This window comes from Strigops habroptila, chromosome W (genome assembly GCF_004027225.2).
Source record: "Strigops habroptila isolate Jane chromosome W, bStrHab1.2.pri, whole genome shotgun sequence".
Taxonomy (NCBI): domain Eukaryota; kingdom Metazoa; phylum Chordata; class Aves; order Psittaciformes; family Psittacidae; genus Strigops; species Strigops habroptila.
In genome coordinates this window covers 10,472,672-10,495,842 of record NC_044301.2, presented here as the reverse complement: position 1 = coordinate 10,495,842, position 23,171 = coordinate 10,472,672, and positions in this window count along the sequence as shown.

Genomic DNA, 23,171 nt, shown 5'->3' with positions numbered 1-23,171 from the left:
TAGTATGGGCAAGTATCTAGGCAAGTGGGCCCCTCCAGTGCTTTGGAACTTCACCACTGAACAAGTGCAACATCCGGAAAAACTAGTAAAACACTTAAACGAGGTGTGCTGTCGTCCTGGTTATACCAGAGAGGGACAAATCATGGCAACGTGCTGGGGCTTGGCCTAAGCCTACAGAGCCCTGCTCAACACTATCCAGCACCTTCAAAGGGAAAAAAATGTCTCTGGATCTGATGGCAAAGCAACAGACAATGCAGCTACTGCAACTACAAGCACAGCAGCTACTCAAACCCTGACCACAACAGACAACGCAGCTACTCCAAGTACAGCAGCTACATCAACCCCAGTGACAAGCACAGCAGCTACTCAAACCTCAACAGCAACAGACAATGTGGCTATTCCAAGCATCGCAGCTGCACCAACCCCAGTGACAAGCACAGCAGCTACTCAAACCCCAACAGCAACAGACAATGTGGCTATTCCAAGCATCGCAGCTGCACCAACCCCAGTGACAAGCACAGCAGCTACACAAAGCTCGACAGTAAAAGACAATGTGGCTACTCCAAGCACCGCGGCAACACTAACTCCAATGACAAGCACAGCAGCTACTCAAACCCCGGCAACAGACATTGCAGCTACTCCAATCCTAGTGGCAGACACTGCAGCCACTCCAACCACAGTGACAAACACTGCAGCTAAACCAAATGGCCAGTTTGTGACAATATCTGTTGCCCCTGTAAGCAAAAGCAAATGAGAGGGACAAAGAGCAACCTGTGAAGCAAAGAAAGATGAAGACCCAATGCCATTACTACATGCAACAGCATCTGAACAAGAGTTACTACTACGTGGGTCAGAGGAAGAGGAAGAAGAAGAAGAGGTGACTTCTCGACCCCGGACCTCAACCAAACTGCGGAATATGCGAAAAGATTTCACCCGTCTTCCAGGGGAGCACATTGTCACCTGGTTGCTCCGATGCTGGGACAATGGGGGCGATGGTCACGAACTAGAAGGTAGGGAAGCCAAGCAGCTGGGATCACTTGCTAGGGAAGGAGGAATTGACAAAGCGATTGCAAGAGAGAAGCGAACCCTCAGTCTTTGGAGGTGGCTCCTGGCAGCTGTGAAGGAAATGTTTCCCTACAAAGACGATATTACGAGTCGCTCAGCCAACTGGACCACGATAGAGAAAGGCATCCAGTCCCTGAGGGAATCAGCCATTCTAGAGATGATCTATCGTAGGCCGGATGCCAGGAACACATCCATAGATCCAGATGAAGTCGAATGTACACGACCCATGTGGCGGAAACTTACACAGAGTGCACCATCATCATATGCCCACACATTGCCATCAATGACCTGGAATGACGGAATATCACCAACAGTGGATGAACTGACTCGTCAACTCTGAGAGCTCAGAGACAGTCTCACCCCTCCCATCATTTCAGCTGTGGAAAAACTGTCCCAGGAGTTCAAACAATTGAGACACGACTTATCCGATCTATCCAGCTCCCCACGTGTACCAACCCATGTCTCAGCTATTAACAGAAGGCGCCCTACTCCTCGAGAAAGAAAATATAGGAAGTACATGCCACAGGCCACCCTATGGTTTTACCTGTGGGATCACGGAGAAGACATGAGAAAGTGGGAAGGAATACCTGGAGCAACAGGTGCGTGAACTGAAGAGGAAAACAATGGTGAAGGATGATCCTCCCAGGAAAGCTGCTGCTCCAGTCTCTGGTGAGCAGTTTCCCAGATGGAGTGGAAGAGCTGATTTTACTCCAGCTCCTGTGATAAGGAATACTAATCCCTTTCTACAAGACATAAGAGAACAATCATGTGATCACTATTAGAGGGGCCCTGCCTCCAGCCAGGTGGAGGAGAGGGATAATTGAGTTTACTGGACTGTGTGGATCAGATGGCCTGCCACATCAGTCCCACAGAAGTATAAGGCTCTAGTAGATACCGGTGCACAGTGTACCCTGATGCCATCAAGGTATCAAGGGGTGAAACCCATTTATATTTCTGGAGTGACAGGAGGATCCCAAGAGTTGACTTTACTGGAGGCTGAAATCAGCCTGACTGGGAGGAAATGGCAAAAGCTCCCCATTGTGACTGGTCCAGGGGCTCCATGCATCCTTGGCATAGACTATCTCAGGAGAGGGTACTTCAAAGACCCAAAAGGGTATAGATGGGCTTTTGGTATCGCTGCCTTGGAGACAGAGGAAATTAAGCAGCTGTCCACCTTGCCTGGTCTCTCAGAGGATCCTTCTGTTGTGGGGTTGCTGAAGGTCGAAGAACAACAAGTGCCAGTCATAACCACAACAGTGCACCGGCGGCAATATCGCACCAACCGAGACTCCTTGATTCCCATCCATAAGCTGATCCGTAGACTGGAGAGCCAAGGAGTGATCAGCAGGACCCGCTCACCCTTTAATAGCCCCATATGGCCAGTGCAAAAGTCTAATGGAGAGTGGAGGCTAAGAGTAGTCTATCGTGGCCTGAATGAAGTCACAACACCCTTGAGTGCTACTGTACAAGACATGCTAGAACTTCAATATGAACTGGAGTCAAAGGCAGCCAAGTGGGATGCCACAAGTGATAGTGACAATGCATTTTTCTCAATCCCTTTGGCAGCAGAATGCAGGCCACAATTTGCTTTCACTTGGAGGGGCGTCCAGTACACTTGGAACCGACTGCCCCAGGGGTGGAAACACAGCCCTACCATCTGCCATGGATTGATCCAGACTGCACTGGAACAGGGGCAAGCTCCAGAACACCTGCAATACATTGATGAGATCATCGTGTGGGGTGATACAGAGGAAGAAGTTTTTGAGAAAGGGAGGAAGATAATCCAAATCCTGCTGAAGGCCGGTTTTGCCATAAAATGGAGTAAGGTCAAGGGACCTGCACAGGAGATTCATTTTTTGGGAGTAAAATGGCAAGATGGTTGTTGCCAGATCCCCACAGATGTGATCAACAAGATAACTGCAATGTCTCCACCAACTAACAAGAAAGAAACACAAGCTTTCTTAGGTGTTGTGGGGTTCTGGAGAATGCATATCCAAAAATTACAGTTCGATTGTAAGCCCTCTCTACCACGTGACCCGGAAGAAGAATGATTTCAAATGGGGCCCTGAGCAACAACAAGCCTTTGAACAAATTAAACGAGAAATAGTTCATGCAGTAGACCTTGGACCAGTCCAGGCCGGGCCAGATGTGACAAATGTGCTCTATACCACAGCCGGGGAGAATGGTCCTACCTGGAGCCACTGGCATAAAGCTCCAGGGGAGACTCGAGGTCGACCCCTCGGCTTTTGGAGTCGGGGATATAAAGGATCCGAGGCCAGCTATACTCCCACTGAAAAAAAGATACTGGCAGCCTATGAAGGGGTTCGAGATGCCTCAGAAGTGATTGGCACTGCAGCACAGCTCCTCCTGGCACCCCGGTTGCCTGTGCTGGGCTGGATGTTCAAAGGCAGGGTCTCCTCTACACATCATGCAACTGATGCTACATGGAGTAAGTGGGCCGCACTAATTACACAATGAGCTCGAATACGAAATCCCAGTCGTCCAGGAATTCTAGAAGTCATCATGGACTGGCCAGAGGGCAAAGATTTTGGGATGTCACCATAAGAGGAGCTGATGCGTGCTGAAGAGGCCCCACCATATAATGAACTGTCAGAGAGTGAAAAGCAATATGCCTTGTTTACTGATGGGTCCTGCTGTATTGTGGGAAAGCATCAGAGATGGAAGGCAGCTGTGTGGAGTCCCCTGGGACAAGTTGCAGAAACAGCTGAAGGAGAGGGTGAATGGAGTCAGTTTGCAGAGGTGAAAGCCATCCAGCTGGCCTTGGACATTGCTGAACCAGAAAAATGGCCACTACTCTATCTCTATACTGACTCATGGATGGTGGCAAATGCCCTGTGGGGGTGGTTGCAGCAATGGAAGCAGAGCAACTGGCAACGCAGAAGTAAACCCATCTGGGCTGCTGCATTGTGGCAAGGTATCGCTGCGCGGGTGCAGAACCTGGTGGTGACCTGAAGGTATGCCACGTAGATGCTCATGTACCCAAGAGTCGGGCCACTGAGGAACACCAGAACAACCAGCAAGTGGATAAAGCTGCTAAGATTGAAGTGGCTCAGATGGACTTAGATTGGCAACATAAGGGTGAATTATTTTTAGCCCGGTGGGCCCATGACACCTCAGGCCATCAAGGCAGAGATGCAACATATAGATGGGCTCGTGATCGAGGGGTGGACTTAACAATGGACACTATTGCCCAGGTTATTCACGAATGTGAAACATGTGCTGCAATTAAGCAAGCCAAACTGTTAAGGCCTCTCTGGTATGGAGGATGATGGCTGAAGTACAAATATGGGGAGCCCTGGCACATTGGCTATATTACACTCCCACCGACCTGCCAAGGGAAGCGCTGTGTGCTGACCATTGTCGAAGCAACCACTGGATGGCTGGAAACATACGCAATGCCCCATGCCACTGCCTGGAACACTATCCTGGGCCTTGAGAAACAAGTCTTGTGGTGACACAGCACCTCAGAAAGCATTGAGTTGGATAATGGGACACATTTCTGGACCATTCTTATAGAGACTTGGGCCAACGAGCATGGCATTGAGTGGGTATATCACATCCCCTATCATGCACCAGCCTCTGGGAAAATTGAATGGTACAATGGGCTGTTAAAAACTACTCTGAGAGTAATGAGTGGTGGGACTTTCAAACATTGGGATACACATTTACCAAAAGCCACCTGGTTGGTCAACACTAGGGGATCTGCCAACAGGGCTGGCCCAGCCCAATCAGAACTTTTATGTCCTGTAGAGGGGGATAGAGTTCCTGTGGTGCACATAAAGAATTTGCTGGGGAAGACAGTCTGGGTTATTCCTGCTTCAGGTAAAGGTCAACCTACTCATGGCACTGCTTTCCCTCAGGGACATGGATATACTTGGTGGGTAATGCTGGAAGATGGGGAAGTCCGATGTGTACCTCAAGGGGATTTAATTTTGGGTGAAAACAGCCAATGAACTCACTTATATGCTGTTCCCTGCTTTATAACACTTCTATAGCCCATCAGCTAGATGTCTATCTCCACCACTTTGAGCTTTGAATAGAAAATATGTGCTGTCATGATCATCAGCAGAGAATAAATTCATGGGAAAAGCCCCCAGTAGCAGCAGGAGCCACCCAGAACTGTCCTCAGGTCACCATTGACTGAACCTGACTTCCCTCTGACCATCACCCCAACAAAGAATGAACTTTGATGAAACCAGACGACCTCACCCGTGAGGAGACCAATTCAGCGGTGTCGTCAGAAGGCAACAATCCAAAACTACACACCATCTCTCCTGCCATGAAGGACTGTTATGGCCGTTGAAGCCTGACATCACGGACTGAATGAACTCAGCGAACTTCATAGGGATCGTCCATGGACTAAGGAATCATATCTATCTCTGTGTGTGTGTGTACATATATATAAAAGACAAAAAATGACAGCATATTGAAAAATGTGAGATCTGAGTATGACGTAAATGGTATGGAATAAGGGGTGGATACTGACCTGGGTTTCAGCTGTAACAGTTATTTTTCTCCTTCTTAGTAGCTGGTGCACTGCTGTGTTTTCGACTTCAGTCTGAGAACAATGCTGATAACACACCAATGTTTTTAGTTGTTGTAATGCTTACCCCGACCAAGGACTTTCTTGGTCTCATGCTCTGCCAGTGAGGAGGGGCACAGGAAGCTGGGAGGAAGCAGAGACAGGACACCTGACCCAAACTAGACAAAGGGGTATTCCATACCACAGTGCATCATGCCCAGTATATAAACTGGGGGGAGTTATCCAGAAGGCCCAGATCGCTGCTCGGGTCAGGCTGGGTATTGGTCGGCAGGTGGTGAGCAATTGTATTGTGCATCACTTGTGTTCATTGTTTCCTTTTCCTTTTCCCCTTTTAGTTTTTTATTCTCTGCCCTTGTTATTTCCCTTGTCATTATTATGGTGGTAATAGTAGTGGTTTTGTATTATACCTTATTTATTGGATTGTTCTTATTTCAACTTGTGGGATTTACATTCTTTTGATTCCCCTCCCCATCCCTGTACGAGTGTGGGCCGGGGACGGGGGAAAGGGAATAAAGGGGGGAACGAGCGAGCAGCTGCATGGTTCTGAGTTACCTGCTTGGCTTAAACCAGGACACATGCAAATACATCAATTGGTGCTAAGTATTCAACTTTGACACTTAGACCACTCCATTATGTGAACCAAAGTGTCTCAATAATGACTCTCTGGTGATTCCATCAAAATCACACTTCTGGTCTGAGCTACAATACTGATGCAGGCGCATCTTTCAATGATTGCATTTATGAGCTCTAAGATGATGGAAGAAGCAAAGTAGTCCATTTTATTCAGCTAAGTCCATGGCATATTTTTTTTTCTCTATGCACACTCTCTTATTTGGTACAGTACGAAAATACATGAAGTCACAAAATATACCATTCTAGAGGATTATGGTAATTCATAATGCATGATTGATAGATTATGTTTTTATTTTTTTTTAGAAAGGGCAAAACTTTACAACAGCCAGGACTCAGACAGTACAGCTGTAAATCTAGTCATTCAATCAAATGACAATTGCTCCCTTAAAGATTTTTCTGTGACACCATCTTTCAGAAAGGAGACCTTGTTATCATTCCTCCAAAAGGTTATCAGGATCTTAATTTCATCTTTAGTTTCACAAAAGAGCATACCCTCGCACAGAAAGAGAAAGGGGCCAGATGAAGTGCCCTGGTATTAAGATAAAATCAGTTTGTACAATAATTGCCTCAGAGTATGTGCTTCTGAGAGAATATTTTACTGAATAGTATTCCAGTCTACTGTACAAATGCCGCCACCTTCAAGAAATACAAAACAAAAGGTTAAAGCAGCGCATTGGTTTATGCCCAGCAGTTCTTGAACAGTGAGGAAGATGTCTTATTACACACTTGGTCTAAACTTCTGCAAGAATATCCCCAGTATTTATTCAGTATCTATATGACACTATGCATAAGTCAACAAAAAACCTTGTAATGATCTGGTAAATTGTCCATCTCCTTTACTTGTAGGTTTATATTGCAGACTAAATGCAAACACTGCATGTAACAATTTAATGGCTATTACTGTATGCAATACATATATCAGAAAATTATCTTAAGATCCTCATTTTTTGATATTAAAAGCATGCTTTATTTTGAATCTCACATATTCATCAGAAAAGCATCACTAGGCAACACAGAACAATACCTTTCCTGCAGAATTTCAAGTGTCTGTTTTAAACAAATACAAAAGGACCCTCTAAAGGGCTGGAGACATGTGCCTCAGACCTCCTCTTCTTTCATATTTCTTCCATCATATCTCCCTTTGTAGATTTATAGTAGCCCTACAAGTTTACGATCCCATAAGAATGCATTTGACAAGACTTAAATCAAAAAGATCAGCAGGAATCTCCTTCTACCTTTCAGATATTTTTATTTCCAGAACCATTAAGTTATCTATTGGACATAGGAGGAACATTGGGATCAGCCTTCAAGATATCACATGATACTTGGCCATATATGATGTCAGTGCTGGGCTGAGGATTAATCACACCTGAGTTAGTTAGGCTCAATTTCCCTTAAAAGGCAAGCCAAAGACTTTATCAGTTTTAATAATGCTCATAGGCATTTCAGACTAGTATAACAAAGCTGCTGTATATCTCTAGTATGCAACCCGAATGGCTTTCTCTGGAAGAAAGGAACTGAGGCCAAATGTTATGTTTATCATAACTGAAGTTTGAAAGTATGCAAAGATGACAAAAATTATTAGAAGTTCAATATATTGGAGATCGCGCATGGAGGAACACTACACACACATAGGCACAGTACCCAAACTACTGTGTCATCATCCTGTTATAAACAGTATTGGTTTTAAATTCTGAATTTCAAACTGATACAGCAGCGATTTTTTTCAGTCATGTGCTGAGAGAACTGATTGCATGCCAAGATATTTGTGGGGTTTTTTTTCTATAGAGTACCCATTTTCTCTTGCAATGATTACTGCATGAGCCTTCTCTCTCCTAGTATCAATCACAGTACTGCATTGCTAAATTTTAGGCAACGAAAATTGACACCTTTTAGATCATGTGTTAACTGCTATCTTGATGAATCAAAATACTAACATACAAGCATAACTACCTCTCTAGGTTAGCCCTTACACCTCTAGTATTTCTCCACTTGCTTTAGTCAAAGTTTTGGGTGCTTTACACTGGAAATACATATACAAAATACTCATTGGTCCACAGGAAAGCTACATGAAATCCATACTCTTTATGCAACACTGCATAATTTTACATGTTAAAATTTGTAGTTATCATTATACTTTGATCTTCAGAATTGCTAGTGTTTCACTATAATTTAATTTTTCCCTGCCTTATCTATTGAAGATATGAGATAATCGTTTGATTACATACACAGAAACACCCATGCAAAACCATCACAGATAAAAAATAACTTGTAAGTTAAAAGGCAGGAAAAAATAGACATGTACTGGGTAGACTTGTTAGCATGAATTAAAAAAAAAAGGAAAAAAAGGGAAAAAAAAAGGAAAAAAAGGGAAAAAAAAAAGGCGGTGATGGTGGGAAGGGGCAAAACAGCACTGATTCTCAGCCACAGCTCTGAAACTTTATTTTATAGGAAATTACTTGGAGGCTCAGCATATCCAGCTGATATCTTTATAACGTTTCAGTCTTGTGCTGCAGAGAATTATATTTCTATTAATATAAAAATTCGTTTTTATTAATAAAACTCAGGACAGAGTAATCCAGTATGTTTGTGCTATCAGTAGATTTCACTTGCAGTTGTGTAAAAGATTTCAAGACTAATCTGATATGCTTCATCTTCTTCAGCAGCTCTTCCCAGAGCTTTTATAAAAACAGCATACTGAGGAACAAGAGAGATTGCTTCCAACAGCAGCAGACCCAAGGTTAGTTTTCTTTCTTCTCCCCACTGCCAGGCTATTCAGTGACTGCTCATATTTTATAACCCACAACCTCAGCATTCTAGACTGTCTTAAAAAGCACATTAATTAAGCTGCATTCACCTGATCTTTTGTTTCAAAACTGCATTTAGAAATATTTCTTCAAACTACAGTAATTCAAAACACTTGAAGTACATGGGTTTTGACTACATGTGTTTGTGTCTGAGTGCCTGCTCTCTTACTAAGGGTGGATTCTGAAATCTTTTTTCTTCAAATATACCAAAATCAATATTTTGTTGCAAAAGTTTACAGCAGTTCTCATAAAAGGTCAAACTTTTATTTAATTATTATCTATGGCTACTGGTATAAGTACTTGATGAGAAACTGACTTTGTATTAGAAAAAAAACCTATTCACCAGATAATATAAAATTCAACAGGAAGAGGTTTATCAGAATCTGGCTTTCTAGGAGAAGCCATTGTACTACTGACTTGGAGAGCAATAACATCACAGTAGCACTGATTCATTTTAAATGTCACTGCTTTAAAATGCCATCAGTTGAGAGAGCCTCTGGACAGCCTCTCCGCCAGTGTAAATCAGCTTAGCTTGGTTGACTTCGGTAGAACTACAGTGATCTAAACCAATTGAAAATCTAGTCCTTTGTGCTGAACCTTCATTCCAACAGGGAAAAAAAAGACCCAGCACTGCACAGCCCAGTAAGTTTTTGGCAGATTCTTGTACTACTTATTATCTAGGAGTGCAGTTCTACTGCTGTTAGCAACAATGGGAACAACAGTACAAACCACAGGCACAACTTTCCTGCACCATGTTAAAAGCCCCACTCAAAGAGGAGTTTGATGAAACAGCAGCAAAATCCCTCTGGCTGGCAAAGACTGTAGCAATTGTTAACACCAATGCATCTCCAGTCATTGCTAATAACAGGCAAAAACCTACTGGAGTAGACAAGGCCGAAACAGGCCTTTAATCAGGACAGCTGGCAGGTCTGTATTACTGAAGGCTCCCACAGTACCCAAGTCTGTAAAAGATAACATAATGAATTTTTGATGTGAACAGTACTGGAGAAGCAGAAGTAGCATTAAGAAAAATTCCTTTAACTGCTGGATCCTCCCAGCATCCCCTGTTGTGACCTTTATTCCTAGTACAGCCAAACTACCTCACCTAGAAGCCAGTGGACTTCTAACCTAGAGATATTTTCAACTCAAGGAAATTTAAATAAGCCTTCTGGAAAAGCTAGATTAATTTACACCTCAAAATGGCATCAAATAATTGTAACCTGCAAACCAAGAACAATAAAAGCAGAAAACAAAATCAAGGTTGGCTCAGAAACTAACATTAATATTTCACCAGCTTCCCATTTAGCATTGGAATTTAGCATGGAATTCTATTTTGGGCTTTGTTATCTGTACACAGAGAAAAGTCAAAGAGACTGACATGATATTCCTAACAATAACTGTAGGTAGTTAAGGTCTGGCGGCCGGAAGATATCGCACTGTACGGAAAGAGAGAGCCCCTCCCCCGATACTTTTACAAGCCCCATAGCATGGAGAGGGGAATTGTGGGGCAAGGCCTGGCGATACCATAAAAGGCAAAAATTGTTAACCTGCCTTCTGATTGGATCAGCATAGGTACTTCCGCGTGGCCGAAAGGTATATAATGCTTGCTGTTGTTCAATAAAACGCTATTTGATCATCCTCCGTATTGGTGTCTGTGATCTCTAGCCCTAAGCCAGGGGGTTGGCTTAGTTCTGCAAGTCTTGGCTGAAGCAATGCAGCAACAAATAACAGTTCATATTTATTTGTTTATATTAAGTTCCTTTATCCATCTCTATGTAAATAACATTACAATTGAAAGGCACTTTCTATGTAAAAATAAAGAGGTACCTACTTCCAGAAAATCCTACCAATTAGCACTACACTTAAATGCAAAAGTGACTAGCACATCACAACATCAAAATTCCAAAATGTTTTCCAGATGATTGTCCTATATTCAGCCATGAACAAGCATGTTTAAAATTATATAAAATTAGGCATTTAAACCCTAAATCCTGCATTAAGGTCCCTAGTTTAGATAACTGAATGCCATCAGCATTGAACTTCACAACAGATGTAGAAATTAAAGTTCCCAAGCATACCAAGTTCATCCACAATGTTGTTTCTCAAATGGATCTAATCTATGGCTCACACCATATCACACTGACAATAGCATAGGATTTAGCTTAGCTCTTAAACCCTCCCATAACCTCTTTTCTCCAAAAGAGAGAGAGGGAATGCCTTTCCAGACCTTATCATGTCAACTTTCCTCACACAGACACAGCAATATTCCTGTCTCCTCTGCTTTTGGGAGCTGACTCTGTGGCCTTTTACCTACACAAATTACTAGCTGTAACCTACAGTGAACTAAGCTGAATGTGGCATTTTTAATTTTTCTAATTAATCTATTTGCATGTATTTGAGTAATTATACAGCTTTGCATACCTAACAAGAAATATCCCACTGTGCAACGCCAACAGTTAATATAGGACAGTACATTCCTGATAGTACCTACTTTGATTCTTGTTCATGAGTTTGCCTAATCTCTTTCTGAAACTGATGTTAATCTCCTTCCTATGGCTTCAAGTACTCCCAGATCTCTTACTGTGGAAGCTGCTCTTTATTCACTTTAGTTTCTGCTTTTGTGACTTTGCAAAGTTCAATCATACTCTCCCCCTCATCCTTCTTTCCTCAAAACTGAGAAATCCTAGTCTTCCCAGCATCTCTCCGGTATCTTTCCAACAAAAGCTTTCTATCCTTGACCATTTTACTTGCCCTTCTCTGCTCCTTCTCTGACTCCACTATATCCTTCTTGAGATGTGGAGATCAGAACTGCATGCAGGACTTAGAATGTGTTTCATACTTGGCCCCATTAGCCTCACTATCAGACACCAAGCACTTGTCTGAGAAGATATGGTATTCACTGACAGCCAAGTATTTCCTCTGAGGTCCTCAGGAACTTATCCTAGACAGAGCACAATGTTACTCTATCAAAACTGCTTCTAAGGCCTGAGGTAGCTCACGTACAGTACAGTTAGTCATGCGGTCAGAAGACACATACATGCAGAGCAATGAAGTCATTTACTTTTATTACCAAAAAAAATTACTACTATCTACCTCCTGGTTTCCAGCCTGAATCACTACACAAGTAAGTCTATTCACCTATTTACTGACAAATCACATGACTTTTCCTTTTTTAAAGGTATCACTATACCAATGCAGATACTTCAGGTGCATCTGGCATACACTGCGTATAGTAGGGACATATGTCAAGAATATGGAAGATGAACATTGGGAAACGTTTGACAAAATGCCTGTGGTACAGATAAGGCTTCAGAGGGAAATTTCACTCCAGCAGCTCCCTTGAGGTGCAGCATTTGTTTCTTAGCACCTATGCAATAAGTGCCACAATCCAAAGAGATTTCAACTCCTTTTGCAGAGCCAAAGCCTATAACAAAAAAAAAAAAAAAAAAAAAAGGAAAAGAGGGTGGGAGGGGAAGGAGAAAAAAGAGAAGAGCAACAGCAATATACTGTGCTGGTATAATTTCACTGCACTGCAGACTAACTTAAATGTGTGAAGACTTAAACCAGACTACTCTCTTTTCTCCAACACTCAGCAGGGCTGAGACTAAAAGCCTGAGAGCTGGCAAGATCACACTTTACTCCCAAAGCCAGTAATGGAAACCAGATTTTTTTTTTTTTTTAAATGACGATTCTTGCATCAAACACATTTTGCTGTTAATCATTTTGACTCTTATGAATTAACCTCTAGTTTGACCTCATTTCTGAAACACTTTGCTTGTTTCTGATCAAAAATTTGAAAACTGATGGCTGAAATGCATGACAGACTGTGTAGTATCAATTGTTCTGAACCACCTGAAAAAATTACTTTCATGAAAGTTCTATTAATTTACCTTATTCTTTACATAACCAAAATTGAACACAAATAGGAGGACTAATCTGCTCTCGAGAACCATAGTGCAAACGGTGCACTACTTAATTTGGAATTGCTACATTTCAGTACACTGAAACTTAAGTAACATTATGGAGATGGCTGCAGTGTGCAAGAAATATCCAAGCAGAACTTTGTTTTGTCATTTCTGAAAGTATAATAGTGATAAAAAGAAACCCTACTAACAAGGTGGTGCTTCAATATGGATATCCTCCCTCCAGTCTGACTGTCCATTACTGCAATGCTTTTATGGCATGCAAACTATGCTTTTTAAGACTTTCAACAACAGCCTGCAACTGCCAGTTTTAACTCTGCTGGATGGGGTTACCAATATGCTATTGTGAGCTCCTCTCGGGAGGTTACAGGGTGCTGATCTTGGGTCATTCATCAAAGCAGGACCAAAGAAAGCAGCATAAAGGCAACAGTTCCTGTTCACAACAGCAATCCAAATCATGACCCAGGATCATGAGACCTTATTCCAGAAGACAGCAACCATAACAGTATATTCACAACTCCACAATTAGGAATCAAAACACAAAATGGTTGATTCATAGTAGTAAGTGGGTAAGCCCAAATGATCTTTTATAGAATGGAACAACAGAAAATAAAAGAGCTTACTGGTTAGAAGAGAATAAAAGCAGAGCAATTAAATATACAACTCCTTAGGAAATTACTAATTTCACATATCCTAACTATAATGCCAGAATATAACATAAGCACAGTATTTAATGGGAATTGGGTGGGATGACGGATAATAGTTTTGAACAGAAAGAGGAGAGATTTAGATTAGATATTAGAAAGAAATTCTTCCCTGTGAGGGTGGTGAGGCACTGGCACAAGTTGCCCGGAGAAGCTGTGGCTGCCCCATCCCTGGCAGTGTTCAAGGCCAGGTTGGACAGGGCTTGGAGCAACCTAGTCTAGTCGAAGGTGTCCCTGCCTGTGGCAGGGGGTTGGAACTAGATGATCTTAAGGTTCTTTCCAACCCAAACCATTCTATGAACATGCTGTTAGTATACCAGCTGAACTAGCTCCATATCAACTGAACCTGCTGAGCTTTTGATTTGCAGTTTTCAAATTTTTAAGCATTTGTTTTTCACTGCAATATGAACGAAGGAGAATTCCCAAGTCTTTTTTAGTTTAAGATGAAGCTGTCCTCATATTTACTGTAGTCCTGGTCCACATTGCAGACACAGAGGTTTTAACCTGTTATATGAATGACAAAGTTAAAAAACAACCCAAAAACTGACATACAGAGTTTGAGAAATTACATTTTAATTTTGTACATGTAAATCCTTATTAACACATTTGGAAACAGAAAATATGAGATTTTGAGAAAAGATGATTCTTAAGAATCTGTTTAAGCATAACTACAGGGCTGGACAAAGCAATCACAGCCACATTAACATCCTCTTAAGGTTCACCAGGCCTAACACACCTTCCTCCAAAAGGCACCAGTGAGGATTTAGGCATAAATATCAAGTGGGAAATAGAGCTTGTGGAGAATAAAGAGAAGAAGAAATATTTTTATGAGTAATACTGCTGGCAAAAATATGCAATAACATATTGGCAAACAATTACTGTATCTGGTGGCATGTGTCAATGAGTCATCACTGAAGAATTCTTATGCTAAGTAGCAATAAGGCACTCTACAGCATGGCAAATTGAAAATACTTTTTATCATGTGACATCAAGCATATGGTACGTTGCTGACTGGCGAATGACAAACTCTGAAAGGTTACAGAACTGATGGATAGGGGCGAAGCAGTTGACATTGTCTACCTGGACTTGTGCAAAGCATTCGACGCTGTCCCACACGACATCCTTGTCTCTAAAGTGGAGAGACATAAATTTGATGGATGGACCACCTGGTGGATAAAGAACTGGTTGAATGGCTGCATGCAGAGAGTTGCAGTCAATGGCTCAATGTCCAACTAGAGACTGGTAACGAGTGGTGTCCATCAGTTAGCCCACAGTTGACTCTCATGATGTTCCAGGAACATCATTCTGTATTTGAAAGACATAAGGGCTTACCAACACCTTTCCTAGTGCATCTGCAAACATGTACAATCAGAGAACACTGGATTAGCTGGATAAGCAAACTCTCCCACAAAAGATACAGGTGAATACAGATTTTAGAGAAGAGCATAGCCCTAAAAAAAAAGGTATATAATTAAATGTATAGTAAAACAGACCATTTAAGTAGTGAAAAGTGACTGTTTGACCTGTAGATGGATGGGAAGAAAGGGCATACAAGCACAAATTAAACTATCCAATAGTGCAAGCACAAAGAGTATTTTCTGTAGCACTAACTACAAAAATGCCGTCATACAATCACAAAAGAAAACACACTCTTAATTCTATTCTCCATACTAGTCTGCAGCCTCAAAATCAATTATGTTTTTATAGCAAACAGGAAACAAAGTTTTGGTATTTTTTTTTATATCCTTGGGAGGTTGAAGGTTTGGTACAAGGTCTCATAACTACAACTCCCTCAAAAATTAATTTTGCCATCACAAATAGCTCAGCTTTGCCTTGGTTCCATTTCTGACTAAAATACCTCATGATAGGTTTATAGTATTAATTTCCTTTTCTACTGCACTCCTTATAAATGTTTTCTTTATAGCATACATCACATTCCCAGCACTAGGTAAGTAAAGACTCATATAGATCACTTTCCTGGATTTTATATCACAAGCATTCTGTAACAGATTAGTGTTCTCTATTGATTATTCATAATGACAGGCCTTAATGACCTGAGCTATTCTAATGACCAGAGAAATGAAATGGTGATAAAAGGTAAAGAACTTTAAATTATTTCTTAGGATCATTGCTAATATGGTCACAGGGATTTCTAAAGGATACTGCTGATTCTCAAAAGAAAGTTAATCCTGCTAGTAATATTTGTTTTCTTTTGGTTTTAGTAATGTATTTTCAGACATAAAATAGATAAGCCTATTTGTTTTTCAGAATGACTTTTAACTCCTGGGCTCTTAAATAAGAGGTACTAGCTTTGTGGATCTGGGGGAAAAAAAAATCTGCAGTCTGGAATCAGTCCACCCTACCTACAGCTTTTTTCAGCCTGTGCTACAACCCAGACTGTTGATTCAAGGACCCTGAAACTAAACAGCACCATCACTCACCCTTGTCAATAGTATTAATGCTCAAACAGAAATCCAGCCTCTGCAGGAATCCTTAGGCAGCTGTGACAGGGGAGGTCAGCTGCACAGACAGAACCACGAATCCCATCCACCCCTACAACATACAGCACCCAGGAGGTGAATGAGACTCTCAGACCCAAGGCAGGAGTCAGGACCATTATTCCAAATATTCAGCTAGATCAGCAGCTGAACACATGCTATCTCCAGGACACCTACGCCTTGTGTCTACTCAATGCCCTCTCTAGCTGACTCTACATGTTCTTCAAATTTTCAGCCCTGGTGCATAGCCACAATGCAGAAGTCTCCAACACACTGAAGACCACACATCGAATTCAAAGCACTTCTTTAGCCAAAAATATTTTATTTGTAATTGTTTCTATTGAGGTAAAAGCATGTGACTTTATCAAGTCCCAAACCATGGGACTTGATAATAAAATATATGTAAACTGAGACTGTGGCTGACTAACAGGAAAGGGGAAGTTTTATTGCCTTTGCATGAAGCAGACCCAGTCCCCTCTTACTGACCTCGGTGTACCACTTGAAGCCAACCAGGAAATCATAATTAGGTGGAAAGAATGTTTAGCCTGTTCTTTCAACTCCCTGTCAACTCCCTGAAAATGTCAAGGAAGATACAGTCCCCTGTATAGTACATTATTTAGTGCTTCATTTGCAAATCGTTGTTGCTCTTCCTTCCCCCCCCCCCCCCCCTTTTTTGTTTTACCTCAGCCAGGCAGACCTAGCCAGGTCTTCATGGCTGCCCTAGGCTGCAGCAGCAACCTTTATACACTACAGCTGCACTTATGAGATCCTGCTTCCACAGTGCAGCTCAACTGTCTCCAGAGACACAGACAGCTCAACCCTTTGCAGAAATTGGTAGGGGAGCTATGCACAGCTAGGATCCCACTTAGTTCTTAACTACTTCATGACTTTTTCACTGTCATACAGAGGTGGACATTATCCCTAATGAAAACTTCCTACACTAATAGCAGAAATTATTTAGGGATGTTTCTACTTCCAAATTAGTTCTCATTTAATGTTATTTTAAGATATTGTATTTTGCACAGGAAAATGAAACAGTTTTCAGTATAGATTAAAATACCTGTGAAAGGTGAAGAAAATATATTTTCTTACTGGTGATAACAAACGTCAAGGTGATTATGTGCATTACTGGTTAAGCTTTTTGTTTTCAAAACACCACTTTTCTGCACCTGTTCAACTTTTGACAGAAAATAGATGTACATGTTTAACATCCACATATTCAAGTATATCCACTTGTGTGTGTTTAAAAGCACATGCTGATTAATGCTAATAAGTATAAGTCTGAACAAACTCAAGATCTCTTGGTATGTCAGACTTTTTCTTTTGCCAACTCCTTTCTATTCTGCCAGAAGTGTGCAGGTCTTAAAAAAAAAAAATTCCCCAAAATGTTCTTTTGTTTCAAAAATGAAAAGCTTCTTTCAGGAATGTAAGTTCAGAATATATTAAAAATATATTAAAAATGTCACATTGAATCTTACAGCAATAGATATAACTATCAGTGGTTTGATGTGTGTTGTCTATTCCTGAGAAGCTCTGAAGCACTTGAAGGACATTAGAATAGCAATCTACAAGTGGGACTGCATGTCAGGAATGCTTAAGGGTTAATCTACATGAAGTGCCAGGTGATAATAACTCTCATCTGCAGTCAGCATACAGAACCTGGTTTCTTGGGATTGTAGTGTTTTCCCAAGTGCTTTAATAGCAGCCAGAACTATAGTAATTGTATAATTTCCTTAAATTTGGGGATAGCTGTTTACAACCTTGTTACTGAGCTTATAGCTCATAGCAAGTAGCTATCAGATTTGACCATTTTAAGTTGTTTCATAATCTTTAGTAACTTTTTCCTGTCTGTATCTTTATTCAGCTCCTTTCACTGTACTGTATAATAAAGTCTTTGCAAGAGCTGGGTTATGTTGTTTTACAATATTTCCTCTCATCCTACTCAATTACCAACAGTCAAATCATATGACTTGACATAGTATCATAGAATAGTAAGGGTTGGAAAGGACCTTAAGATCATCTAGTTCCAACCCCCCTGCCATGGGCAGGGACACCTTGCACTAAACCATGTGGCCCAAGGCTCTGTCCAACCTGGCCTTGAACACCGCCAGGGATGGAGCATCCACAACCTCCCTGGGCAACCCATTTAATAAATTTAACTAGTCAAATTGTTCATTGACAATGCCAGTACTTCAGCTAAAGAAATAAAAATGTTTAAGGCAGTGTAGGAGTTCTCTATTTTTAGGCAGTGATAATTTGGAGGAAGGAAAGGCCTGTTGTCACTGTGGTTAAATGATGGGTATCTATCTGAACTGATATATTTGTTTGGTGCAGGTGCGGAGAAAGAGGTACATAGGCAATGTGACCACTCTGCCCCCGTAATGCTCCTGTTGAAGCTGTAGCAGGAGGTTCTTGGTCCCAAGGGGTTATGGGGCCATGGCAAGTGCAAATGACCCAATACATCGCTGAATGGAAGAGTGCAGAAATGCACACTGGACACCAAAAAGCTTAACATTTCAGGAATTGCCACATCTGTCTTCTATACGTGCTCTTGCTGGAGGAAAAGAAAATGAGGAGTAAAGGTATATGGATATCAGAATAATTCAATGCATTCCCTAATAAACAGAAGCATATTTGCCCCCTACCATGTTTTAGAACCACTAGACTTGTTCAGTACCACCAATTGCACTCTGAGAAGGTGTTGTGGTTTAAGTCCAGCCAGTAACTCAGAACCACACAGCTGCTCGCTCACTCCCCCACCTTCTTCCTCCCCCCACTCCCAGAGGGATGGGGAGGAGAATCGAAAGAATGTAACTCCCACGGGTTGAGATAAGAGCAGTCCAGTAACTAAGGTATAATACAAAATTACTACTGCTACCACCAATGATAATAATGATTAGTGAAATAAGGGGAGAGAATACAATTGCTCACCACTCACCGACTGATACCCAGCCCAACCCCAGCAGCGATCTGGGCCTTCCAGGTAACTCCCCCCGGTTTATATACTGGGCATGACGTGCTGTGGTATGGAATACCCCTTTGGCTAGTTTGGGTCAGGTGTCCTGTCTCTGCTTCCTCCCGGCTTCCCCTCCCTGGCAGAGCATGAGACTGAGAAAGTCCTTGGTCAGAGTAAACATTACTTAGCAACAACTCAAAACATCAGTGTTATCAGCACTGTTCCCAGACTAAAGTCGAAAACACAGCACTGCACCAGCTACTAAGAAGGAGAAAAATGACTGCTACTGCTGAACCCAGGACAGAAGGCAACACCTTTGTGAATTATACATTGCATCCAGAAGTGACATTGATGATAGAAGTCATCCAGAGATGCACATAAAAAATTAAAAAACTTAAAGGCTACCAAAATTAGAAATCACAGTCAGCTAGGAAAGGCTTCAAGAATGGTTTTGGATACATCAGACAAACTTCTTTTAATTATACTTGCAACTTGTCATAATTTTGTCTTATGCATCTGAAATCGATGTACCTGCCATAACGCATTAAGAGCTACATACTCAGAGGGAACCTCGCAATGTTAAGCACTACATCACCTAATTCTTCAGTGAATCCACAGCATCTGGGTATATAGCCAGGCTGCTATGCAAACAACAGGGAGACAGGCATCTAAGAACAAAGGCTACAGAAGTCATTCATTATATCTGTGCAGACACAGTAAATATAGTAACAGTAAATCTTGAGGAAATAAATGCATCTTAAGCTATGCTCTCCAATGACTTCCAGGCTATTTCAGGGATTCCTTTAGATACTGAAGGCATCACACAGGAATGGAGAAAAACATCTCCTATCTTTTGTGGGACCAATCCTATAAGCAGAATCTGATAACATTTCCTAGATAATCAAGGAGATGCTCATTTTGTGGTTCTGAATGGGACTTAGGCACTTATGTTTCACTCTGTCAACACTTTGGAAGTGCTGTGTATGAACAGTAGCAAAGCTTTTACACCTAGACAACTTCCTTGGCAAAAAACACAGACTCCTCCAGAAAGCAACTGAAAGAATACACAAGGGAAAAAAAATAGTTGCTCAGGATTTGTAATTTGCCTTTAGATACCTAAAAGTGAAACTGCTGTGCAATCAAGAAAGCTGCAAAAATAAATGAGCAAATTAAACTAAGATAATCTCCATGCTGGGTCAACTAGACTATGACCAATATCCAAGTTAGCCAATTTCAAGCTGACTCAGAAATCTCTGTTCTACTGTAACTGTGCTGTAAACTGCCCCTGGAGGCCCCTTGCTTTTATTTCTCAAACACAGAATACATAAGCAATAAAATTTTAGGTAAACTACTAGGAGAGATAGTATAGCCAGATCCTACTTTATATACTTATGATTTAAATTCTGCCTTTCAAGTTGGTCCTTTAAAACATCCATAGAGCTTTCAAATTAGTTATCTCAGATTTGAGCCATATAAGCAATGCTTTGGATAATCCATTGTTTATGCTGTACCAGCAGTTACATTTAGAAACATCAAGGAATACTAAATTATTGATTCTGAATTAATTTAACTCAAGTAATATGTGGTATTTAGCTAGATTTTTCTTTTAATTTACTTTCAAAGATGGGCTTAAAAAGGACTAAGATGCAAAGGTGGAGAAAAAATCATTCGTGGACTTTGTTGCAAGTTATTTTTGAACAAAGCGGCATATTAGAAAGTAGTTTTCACAATAATATTCACTGAAATAGTTACCATGTGAACTATAGCATCTAGCCTGTTTTCAGAAGTCAAAGTCTGGAAGTTTTCAAACCTTTGGCCTAAACATAACAAGTATTGCAACATTTCTTGTTTCTTGTTCAAGGAAATCTCACTGTAAAATAAACAGTAGAGAAGATAAGCTATTAAGCTGGGCCCCTGATGATGCTAGCTCTTTCATCAGGTCTTATATCTGTTAACCTTTCATAAATGTCAGTTTGAAAAGAGGGAGTTTCAACTACATCCCAGTGCCAAAAATTCCCATACTCATTCTGCTAGACCACAGGCTTCAAACACAGCTGCAGTACTCCCCCAAAAAACTGAGATATGCAGGAAGAATAAGTAGTACTATGCTGTAGCTTCATTTCCCACAATAAAATTTAGGTTGCAAGTTGCTTTGTCTTTGTAGGTGTAATATCATAATTACTGAAACTGCATGAGGAACAGAGATTTTACTCAATGACAAAAGGAAAAAGTGTCACTATGAATAACAAAAGCTAGTTCAATCTTCTAAAATTGCTGTCATTTTCTACCATCTCATAAAATTCTCTTGTTGATTTTCATCTCTCTTAGCTACAATAAACTTAATAAAACTCCTATAAAATATTTGCACATGCATGGACCTACTGCAGTTACTGTCATATTATTAGTGTAATATACAAGCTAAGTTGAAGTGCAGAGTCTATGAACATTTTCATTATTCGTTACAAAGTAAAGATGGTTTTAATGAACTGTTAGTTCCCCACACTTGTTACTAGTTACCTGCTCTCAGAAATAGCCTGCCTCGCTCATCAGCAAGAATTTTTTAGTGTTTATGGACTACAGTAAACCAACTATCATTTACAATTAAGCTTCGATCCTTTCTATCCCTTCAGCAATAAAGGCAATTTTCTTTCAGGAACAGCCAAAGCTACTCATACTAAAGGCCTTTCCAATCTATCATGTCCATAGAAGCAAAATAGCATAGGTTACAACCAAACCACAGTTTGTATATAAATGGGTCCACACTCCCCAGTTTGTAACTTGAGATAGAAAAGAACATCAGATAAGAACACAGCTATTTCCTCAAAGCAGTGGCAGGAATTAGATATACCTTCTCGTTAACTTTGAATAGTCAAGTATTAGACATTTTAAACCCCACTTTTAAGTAACAACTGAAAACCAAAGCAAGCAAATTTCAGACCTGAAGTGATATCCCTTCCACTTTTGATTAGAGCAGACACATGAGCTTTCCCTAGGTTATCATGACTGCAGTATACTGAACAAAATACTAGGATCAGAGTCCATTCTGGGTTGAAGTACAAGAAATATAACTTAATATTCAGGAAAATCAAATTATTAGAGGAGTATGTGCCTGAGGGTCAGGAAGAATTTCTCTCTCTGCCCCTCCTCCCTTTGTAAGTCTTTTAAAGGATTGAGATATTTGAAAAGGTTGGTTGATTTCAAGGCTGATGTATCCATGTGGTTTAAATTCAACTCCTTGAGACGGTCGACACCAAAGTAACATAATTCTTGTTTTGGGGTGGTTTGGTTGGCTTATTGGGTTATTTTTTTGGGGGGTTTTTTAAGAAAAAAAGGATGGAATCCATTTATATATCACCTTGGGTTTCTAACACTGCCATTACCTCGTCCCTGAAACACTGAAGAAGTTAGGAAGACAGTGTAGAGAATTGCACTGATTCGAAATGGAGATTTACTACCTAACTGTTACCCTGGCCTACTACAAAGTTAATAGTAAGTGTATATGACTGTGCTATTCAATATCTTAGAGCTAAAATAAAGACATCTTGAAATTTCATAAGCTGAAACTCCTCAGAACCTTACAGCTTTCATCACAGCCTGAGGATTTTGTTTATTTTGTGTGGATATCACCTGGTCTAGGTTGTTCTCAGAAGATAATATCCACTGGGAAATCATTCCTTGGGCAGCAATTTACTCTAATAACAGTTCTACTTTGCATTCTCTTTGCTGATCAGGTTTCGCTGTGTCGCTCGAGTGCTACAGTACCAAGAGCAGCAGAGCTCATCTTGAACACTGAGAAAGGTCTGAAATTGATTTTGTTGATTATTACAATGGTGGCAGGAGCTGACCTCACATCCAGCACTGTGCAGAATGTATTTTTTTGCACACAGTGTTGAATTTGTCCTCATTATGGGATTCTACTGCTTTGTAGGAATCAATGATATTTGGAAATGACAGTCCTGTGTTACCACAAAAGCAAGACAGTTTGGTTTTATAACAGGGTGTCCTGGGTTCAGCTGTAGCA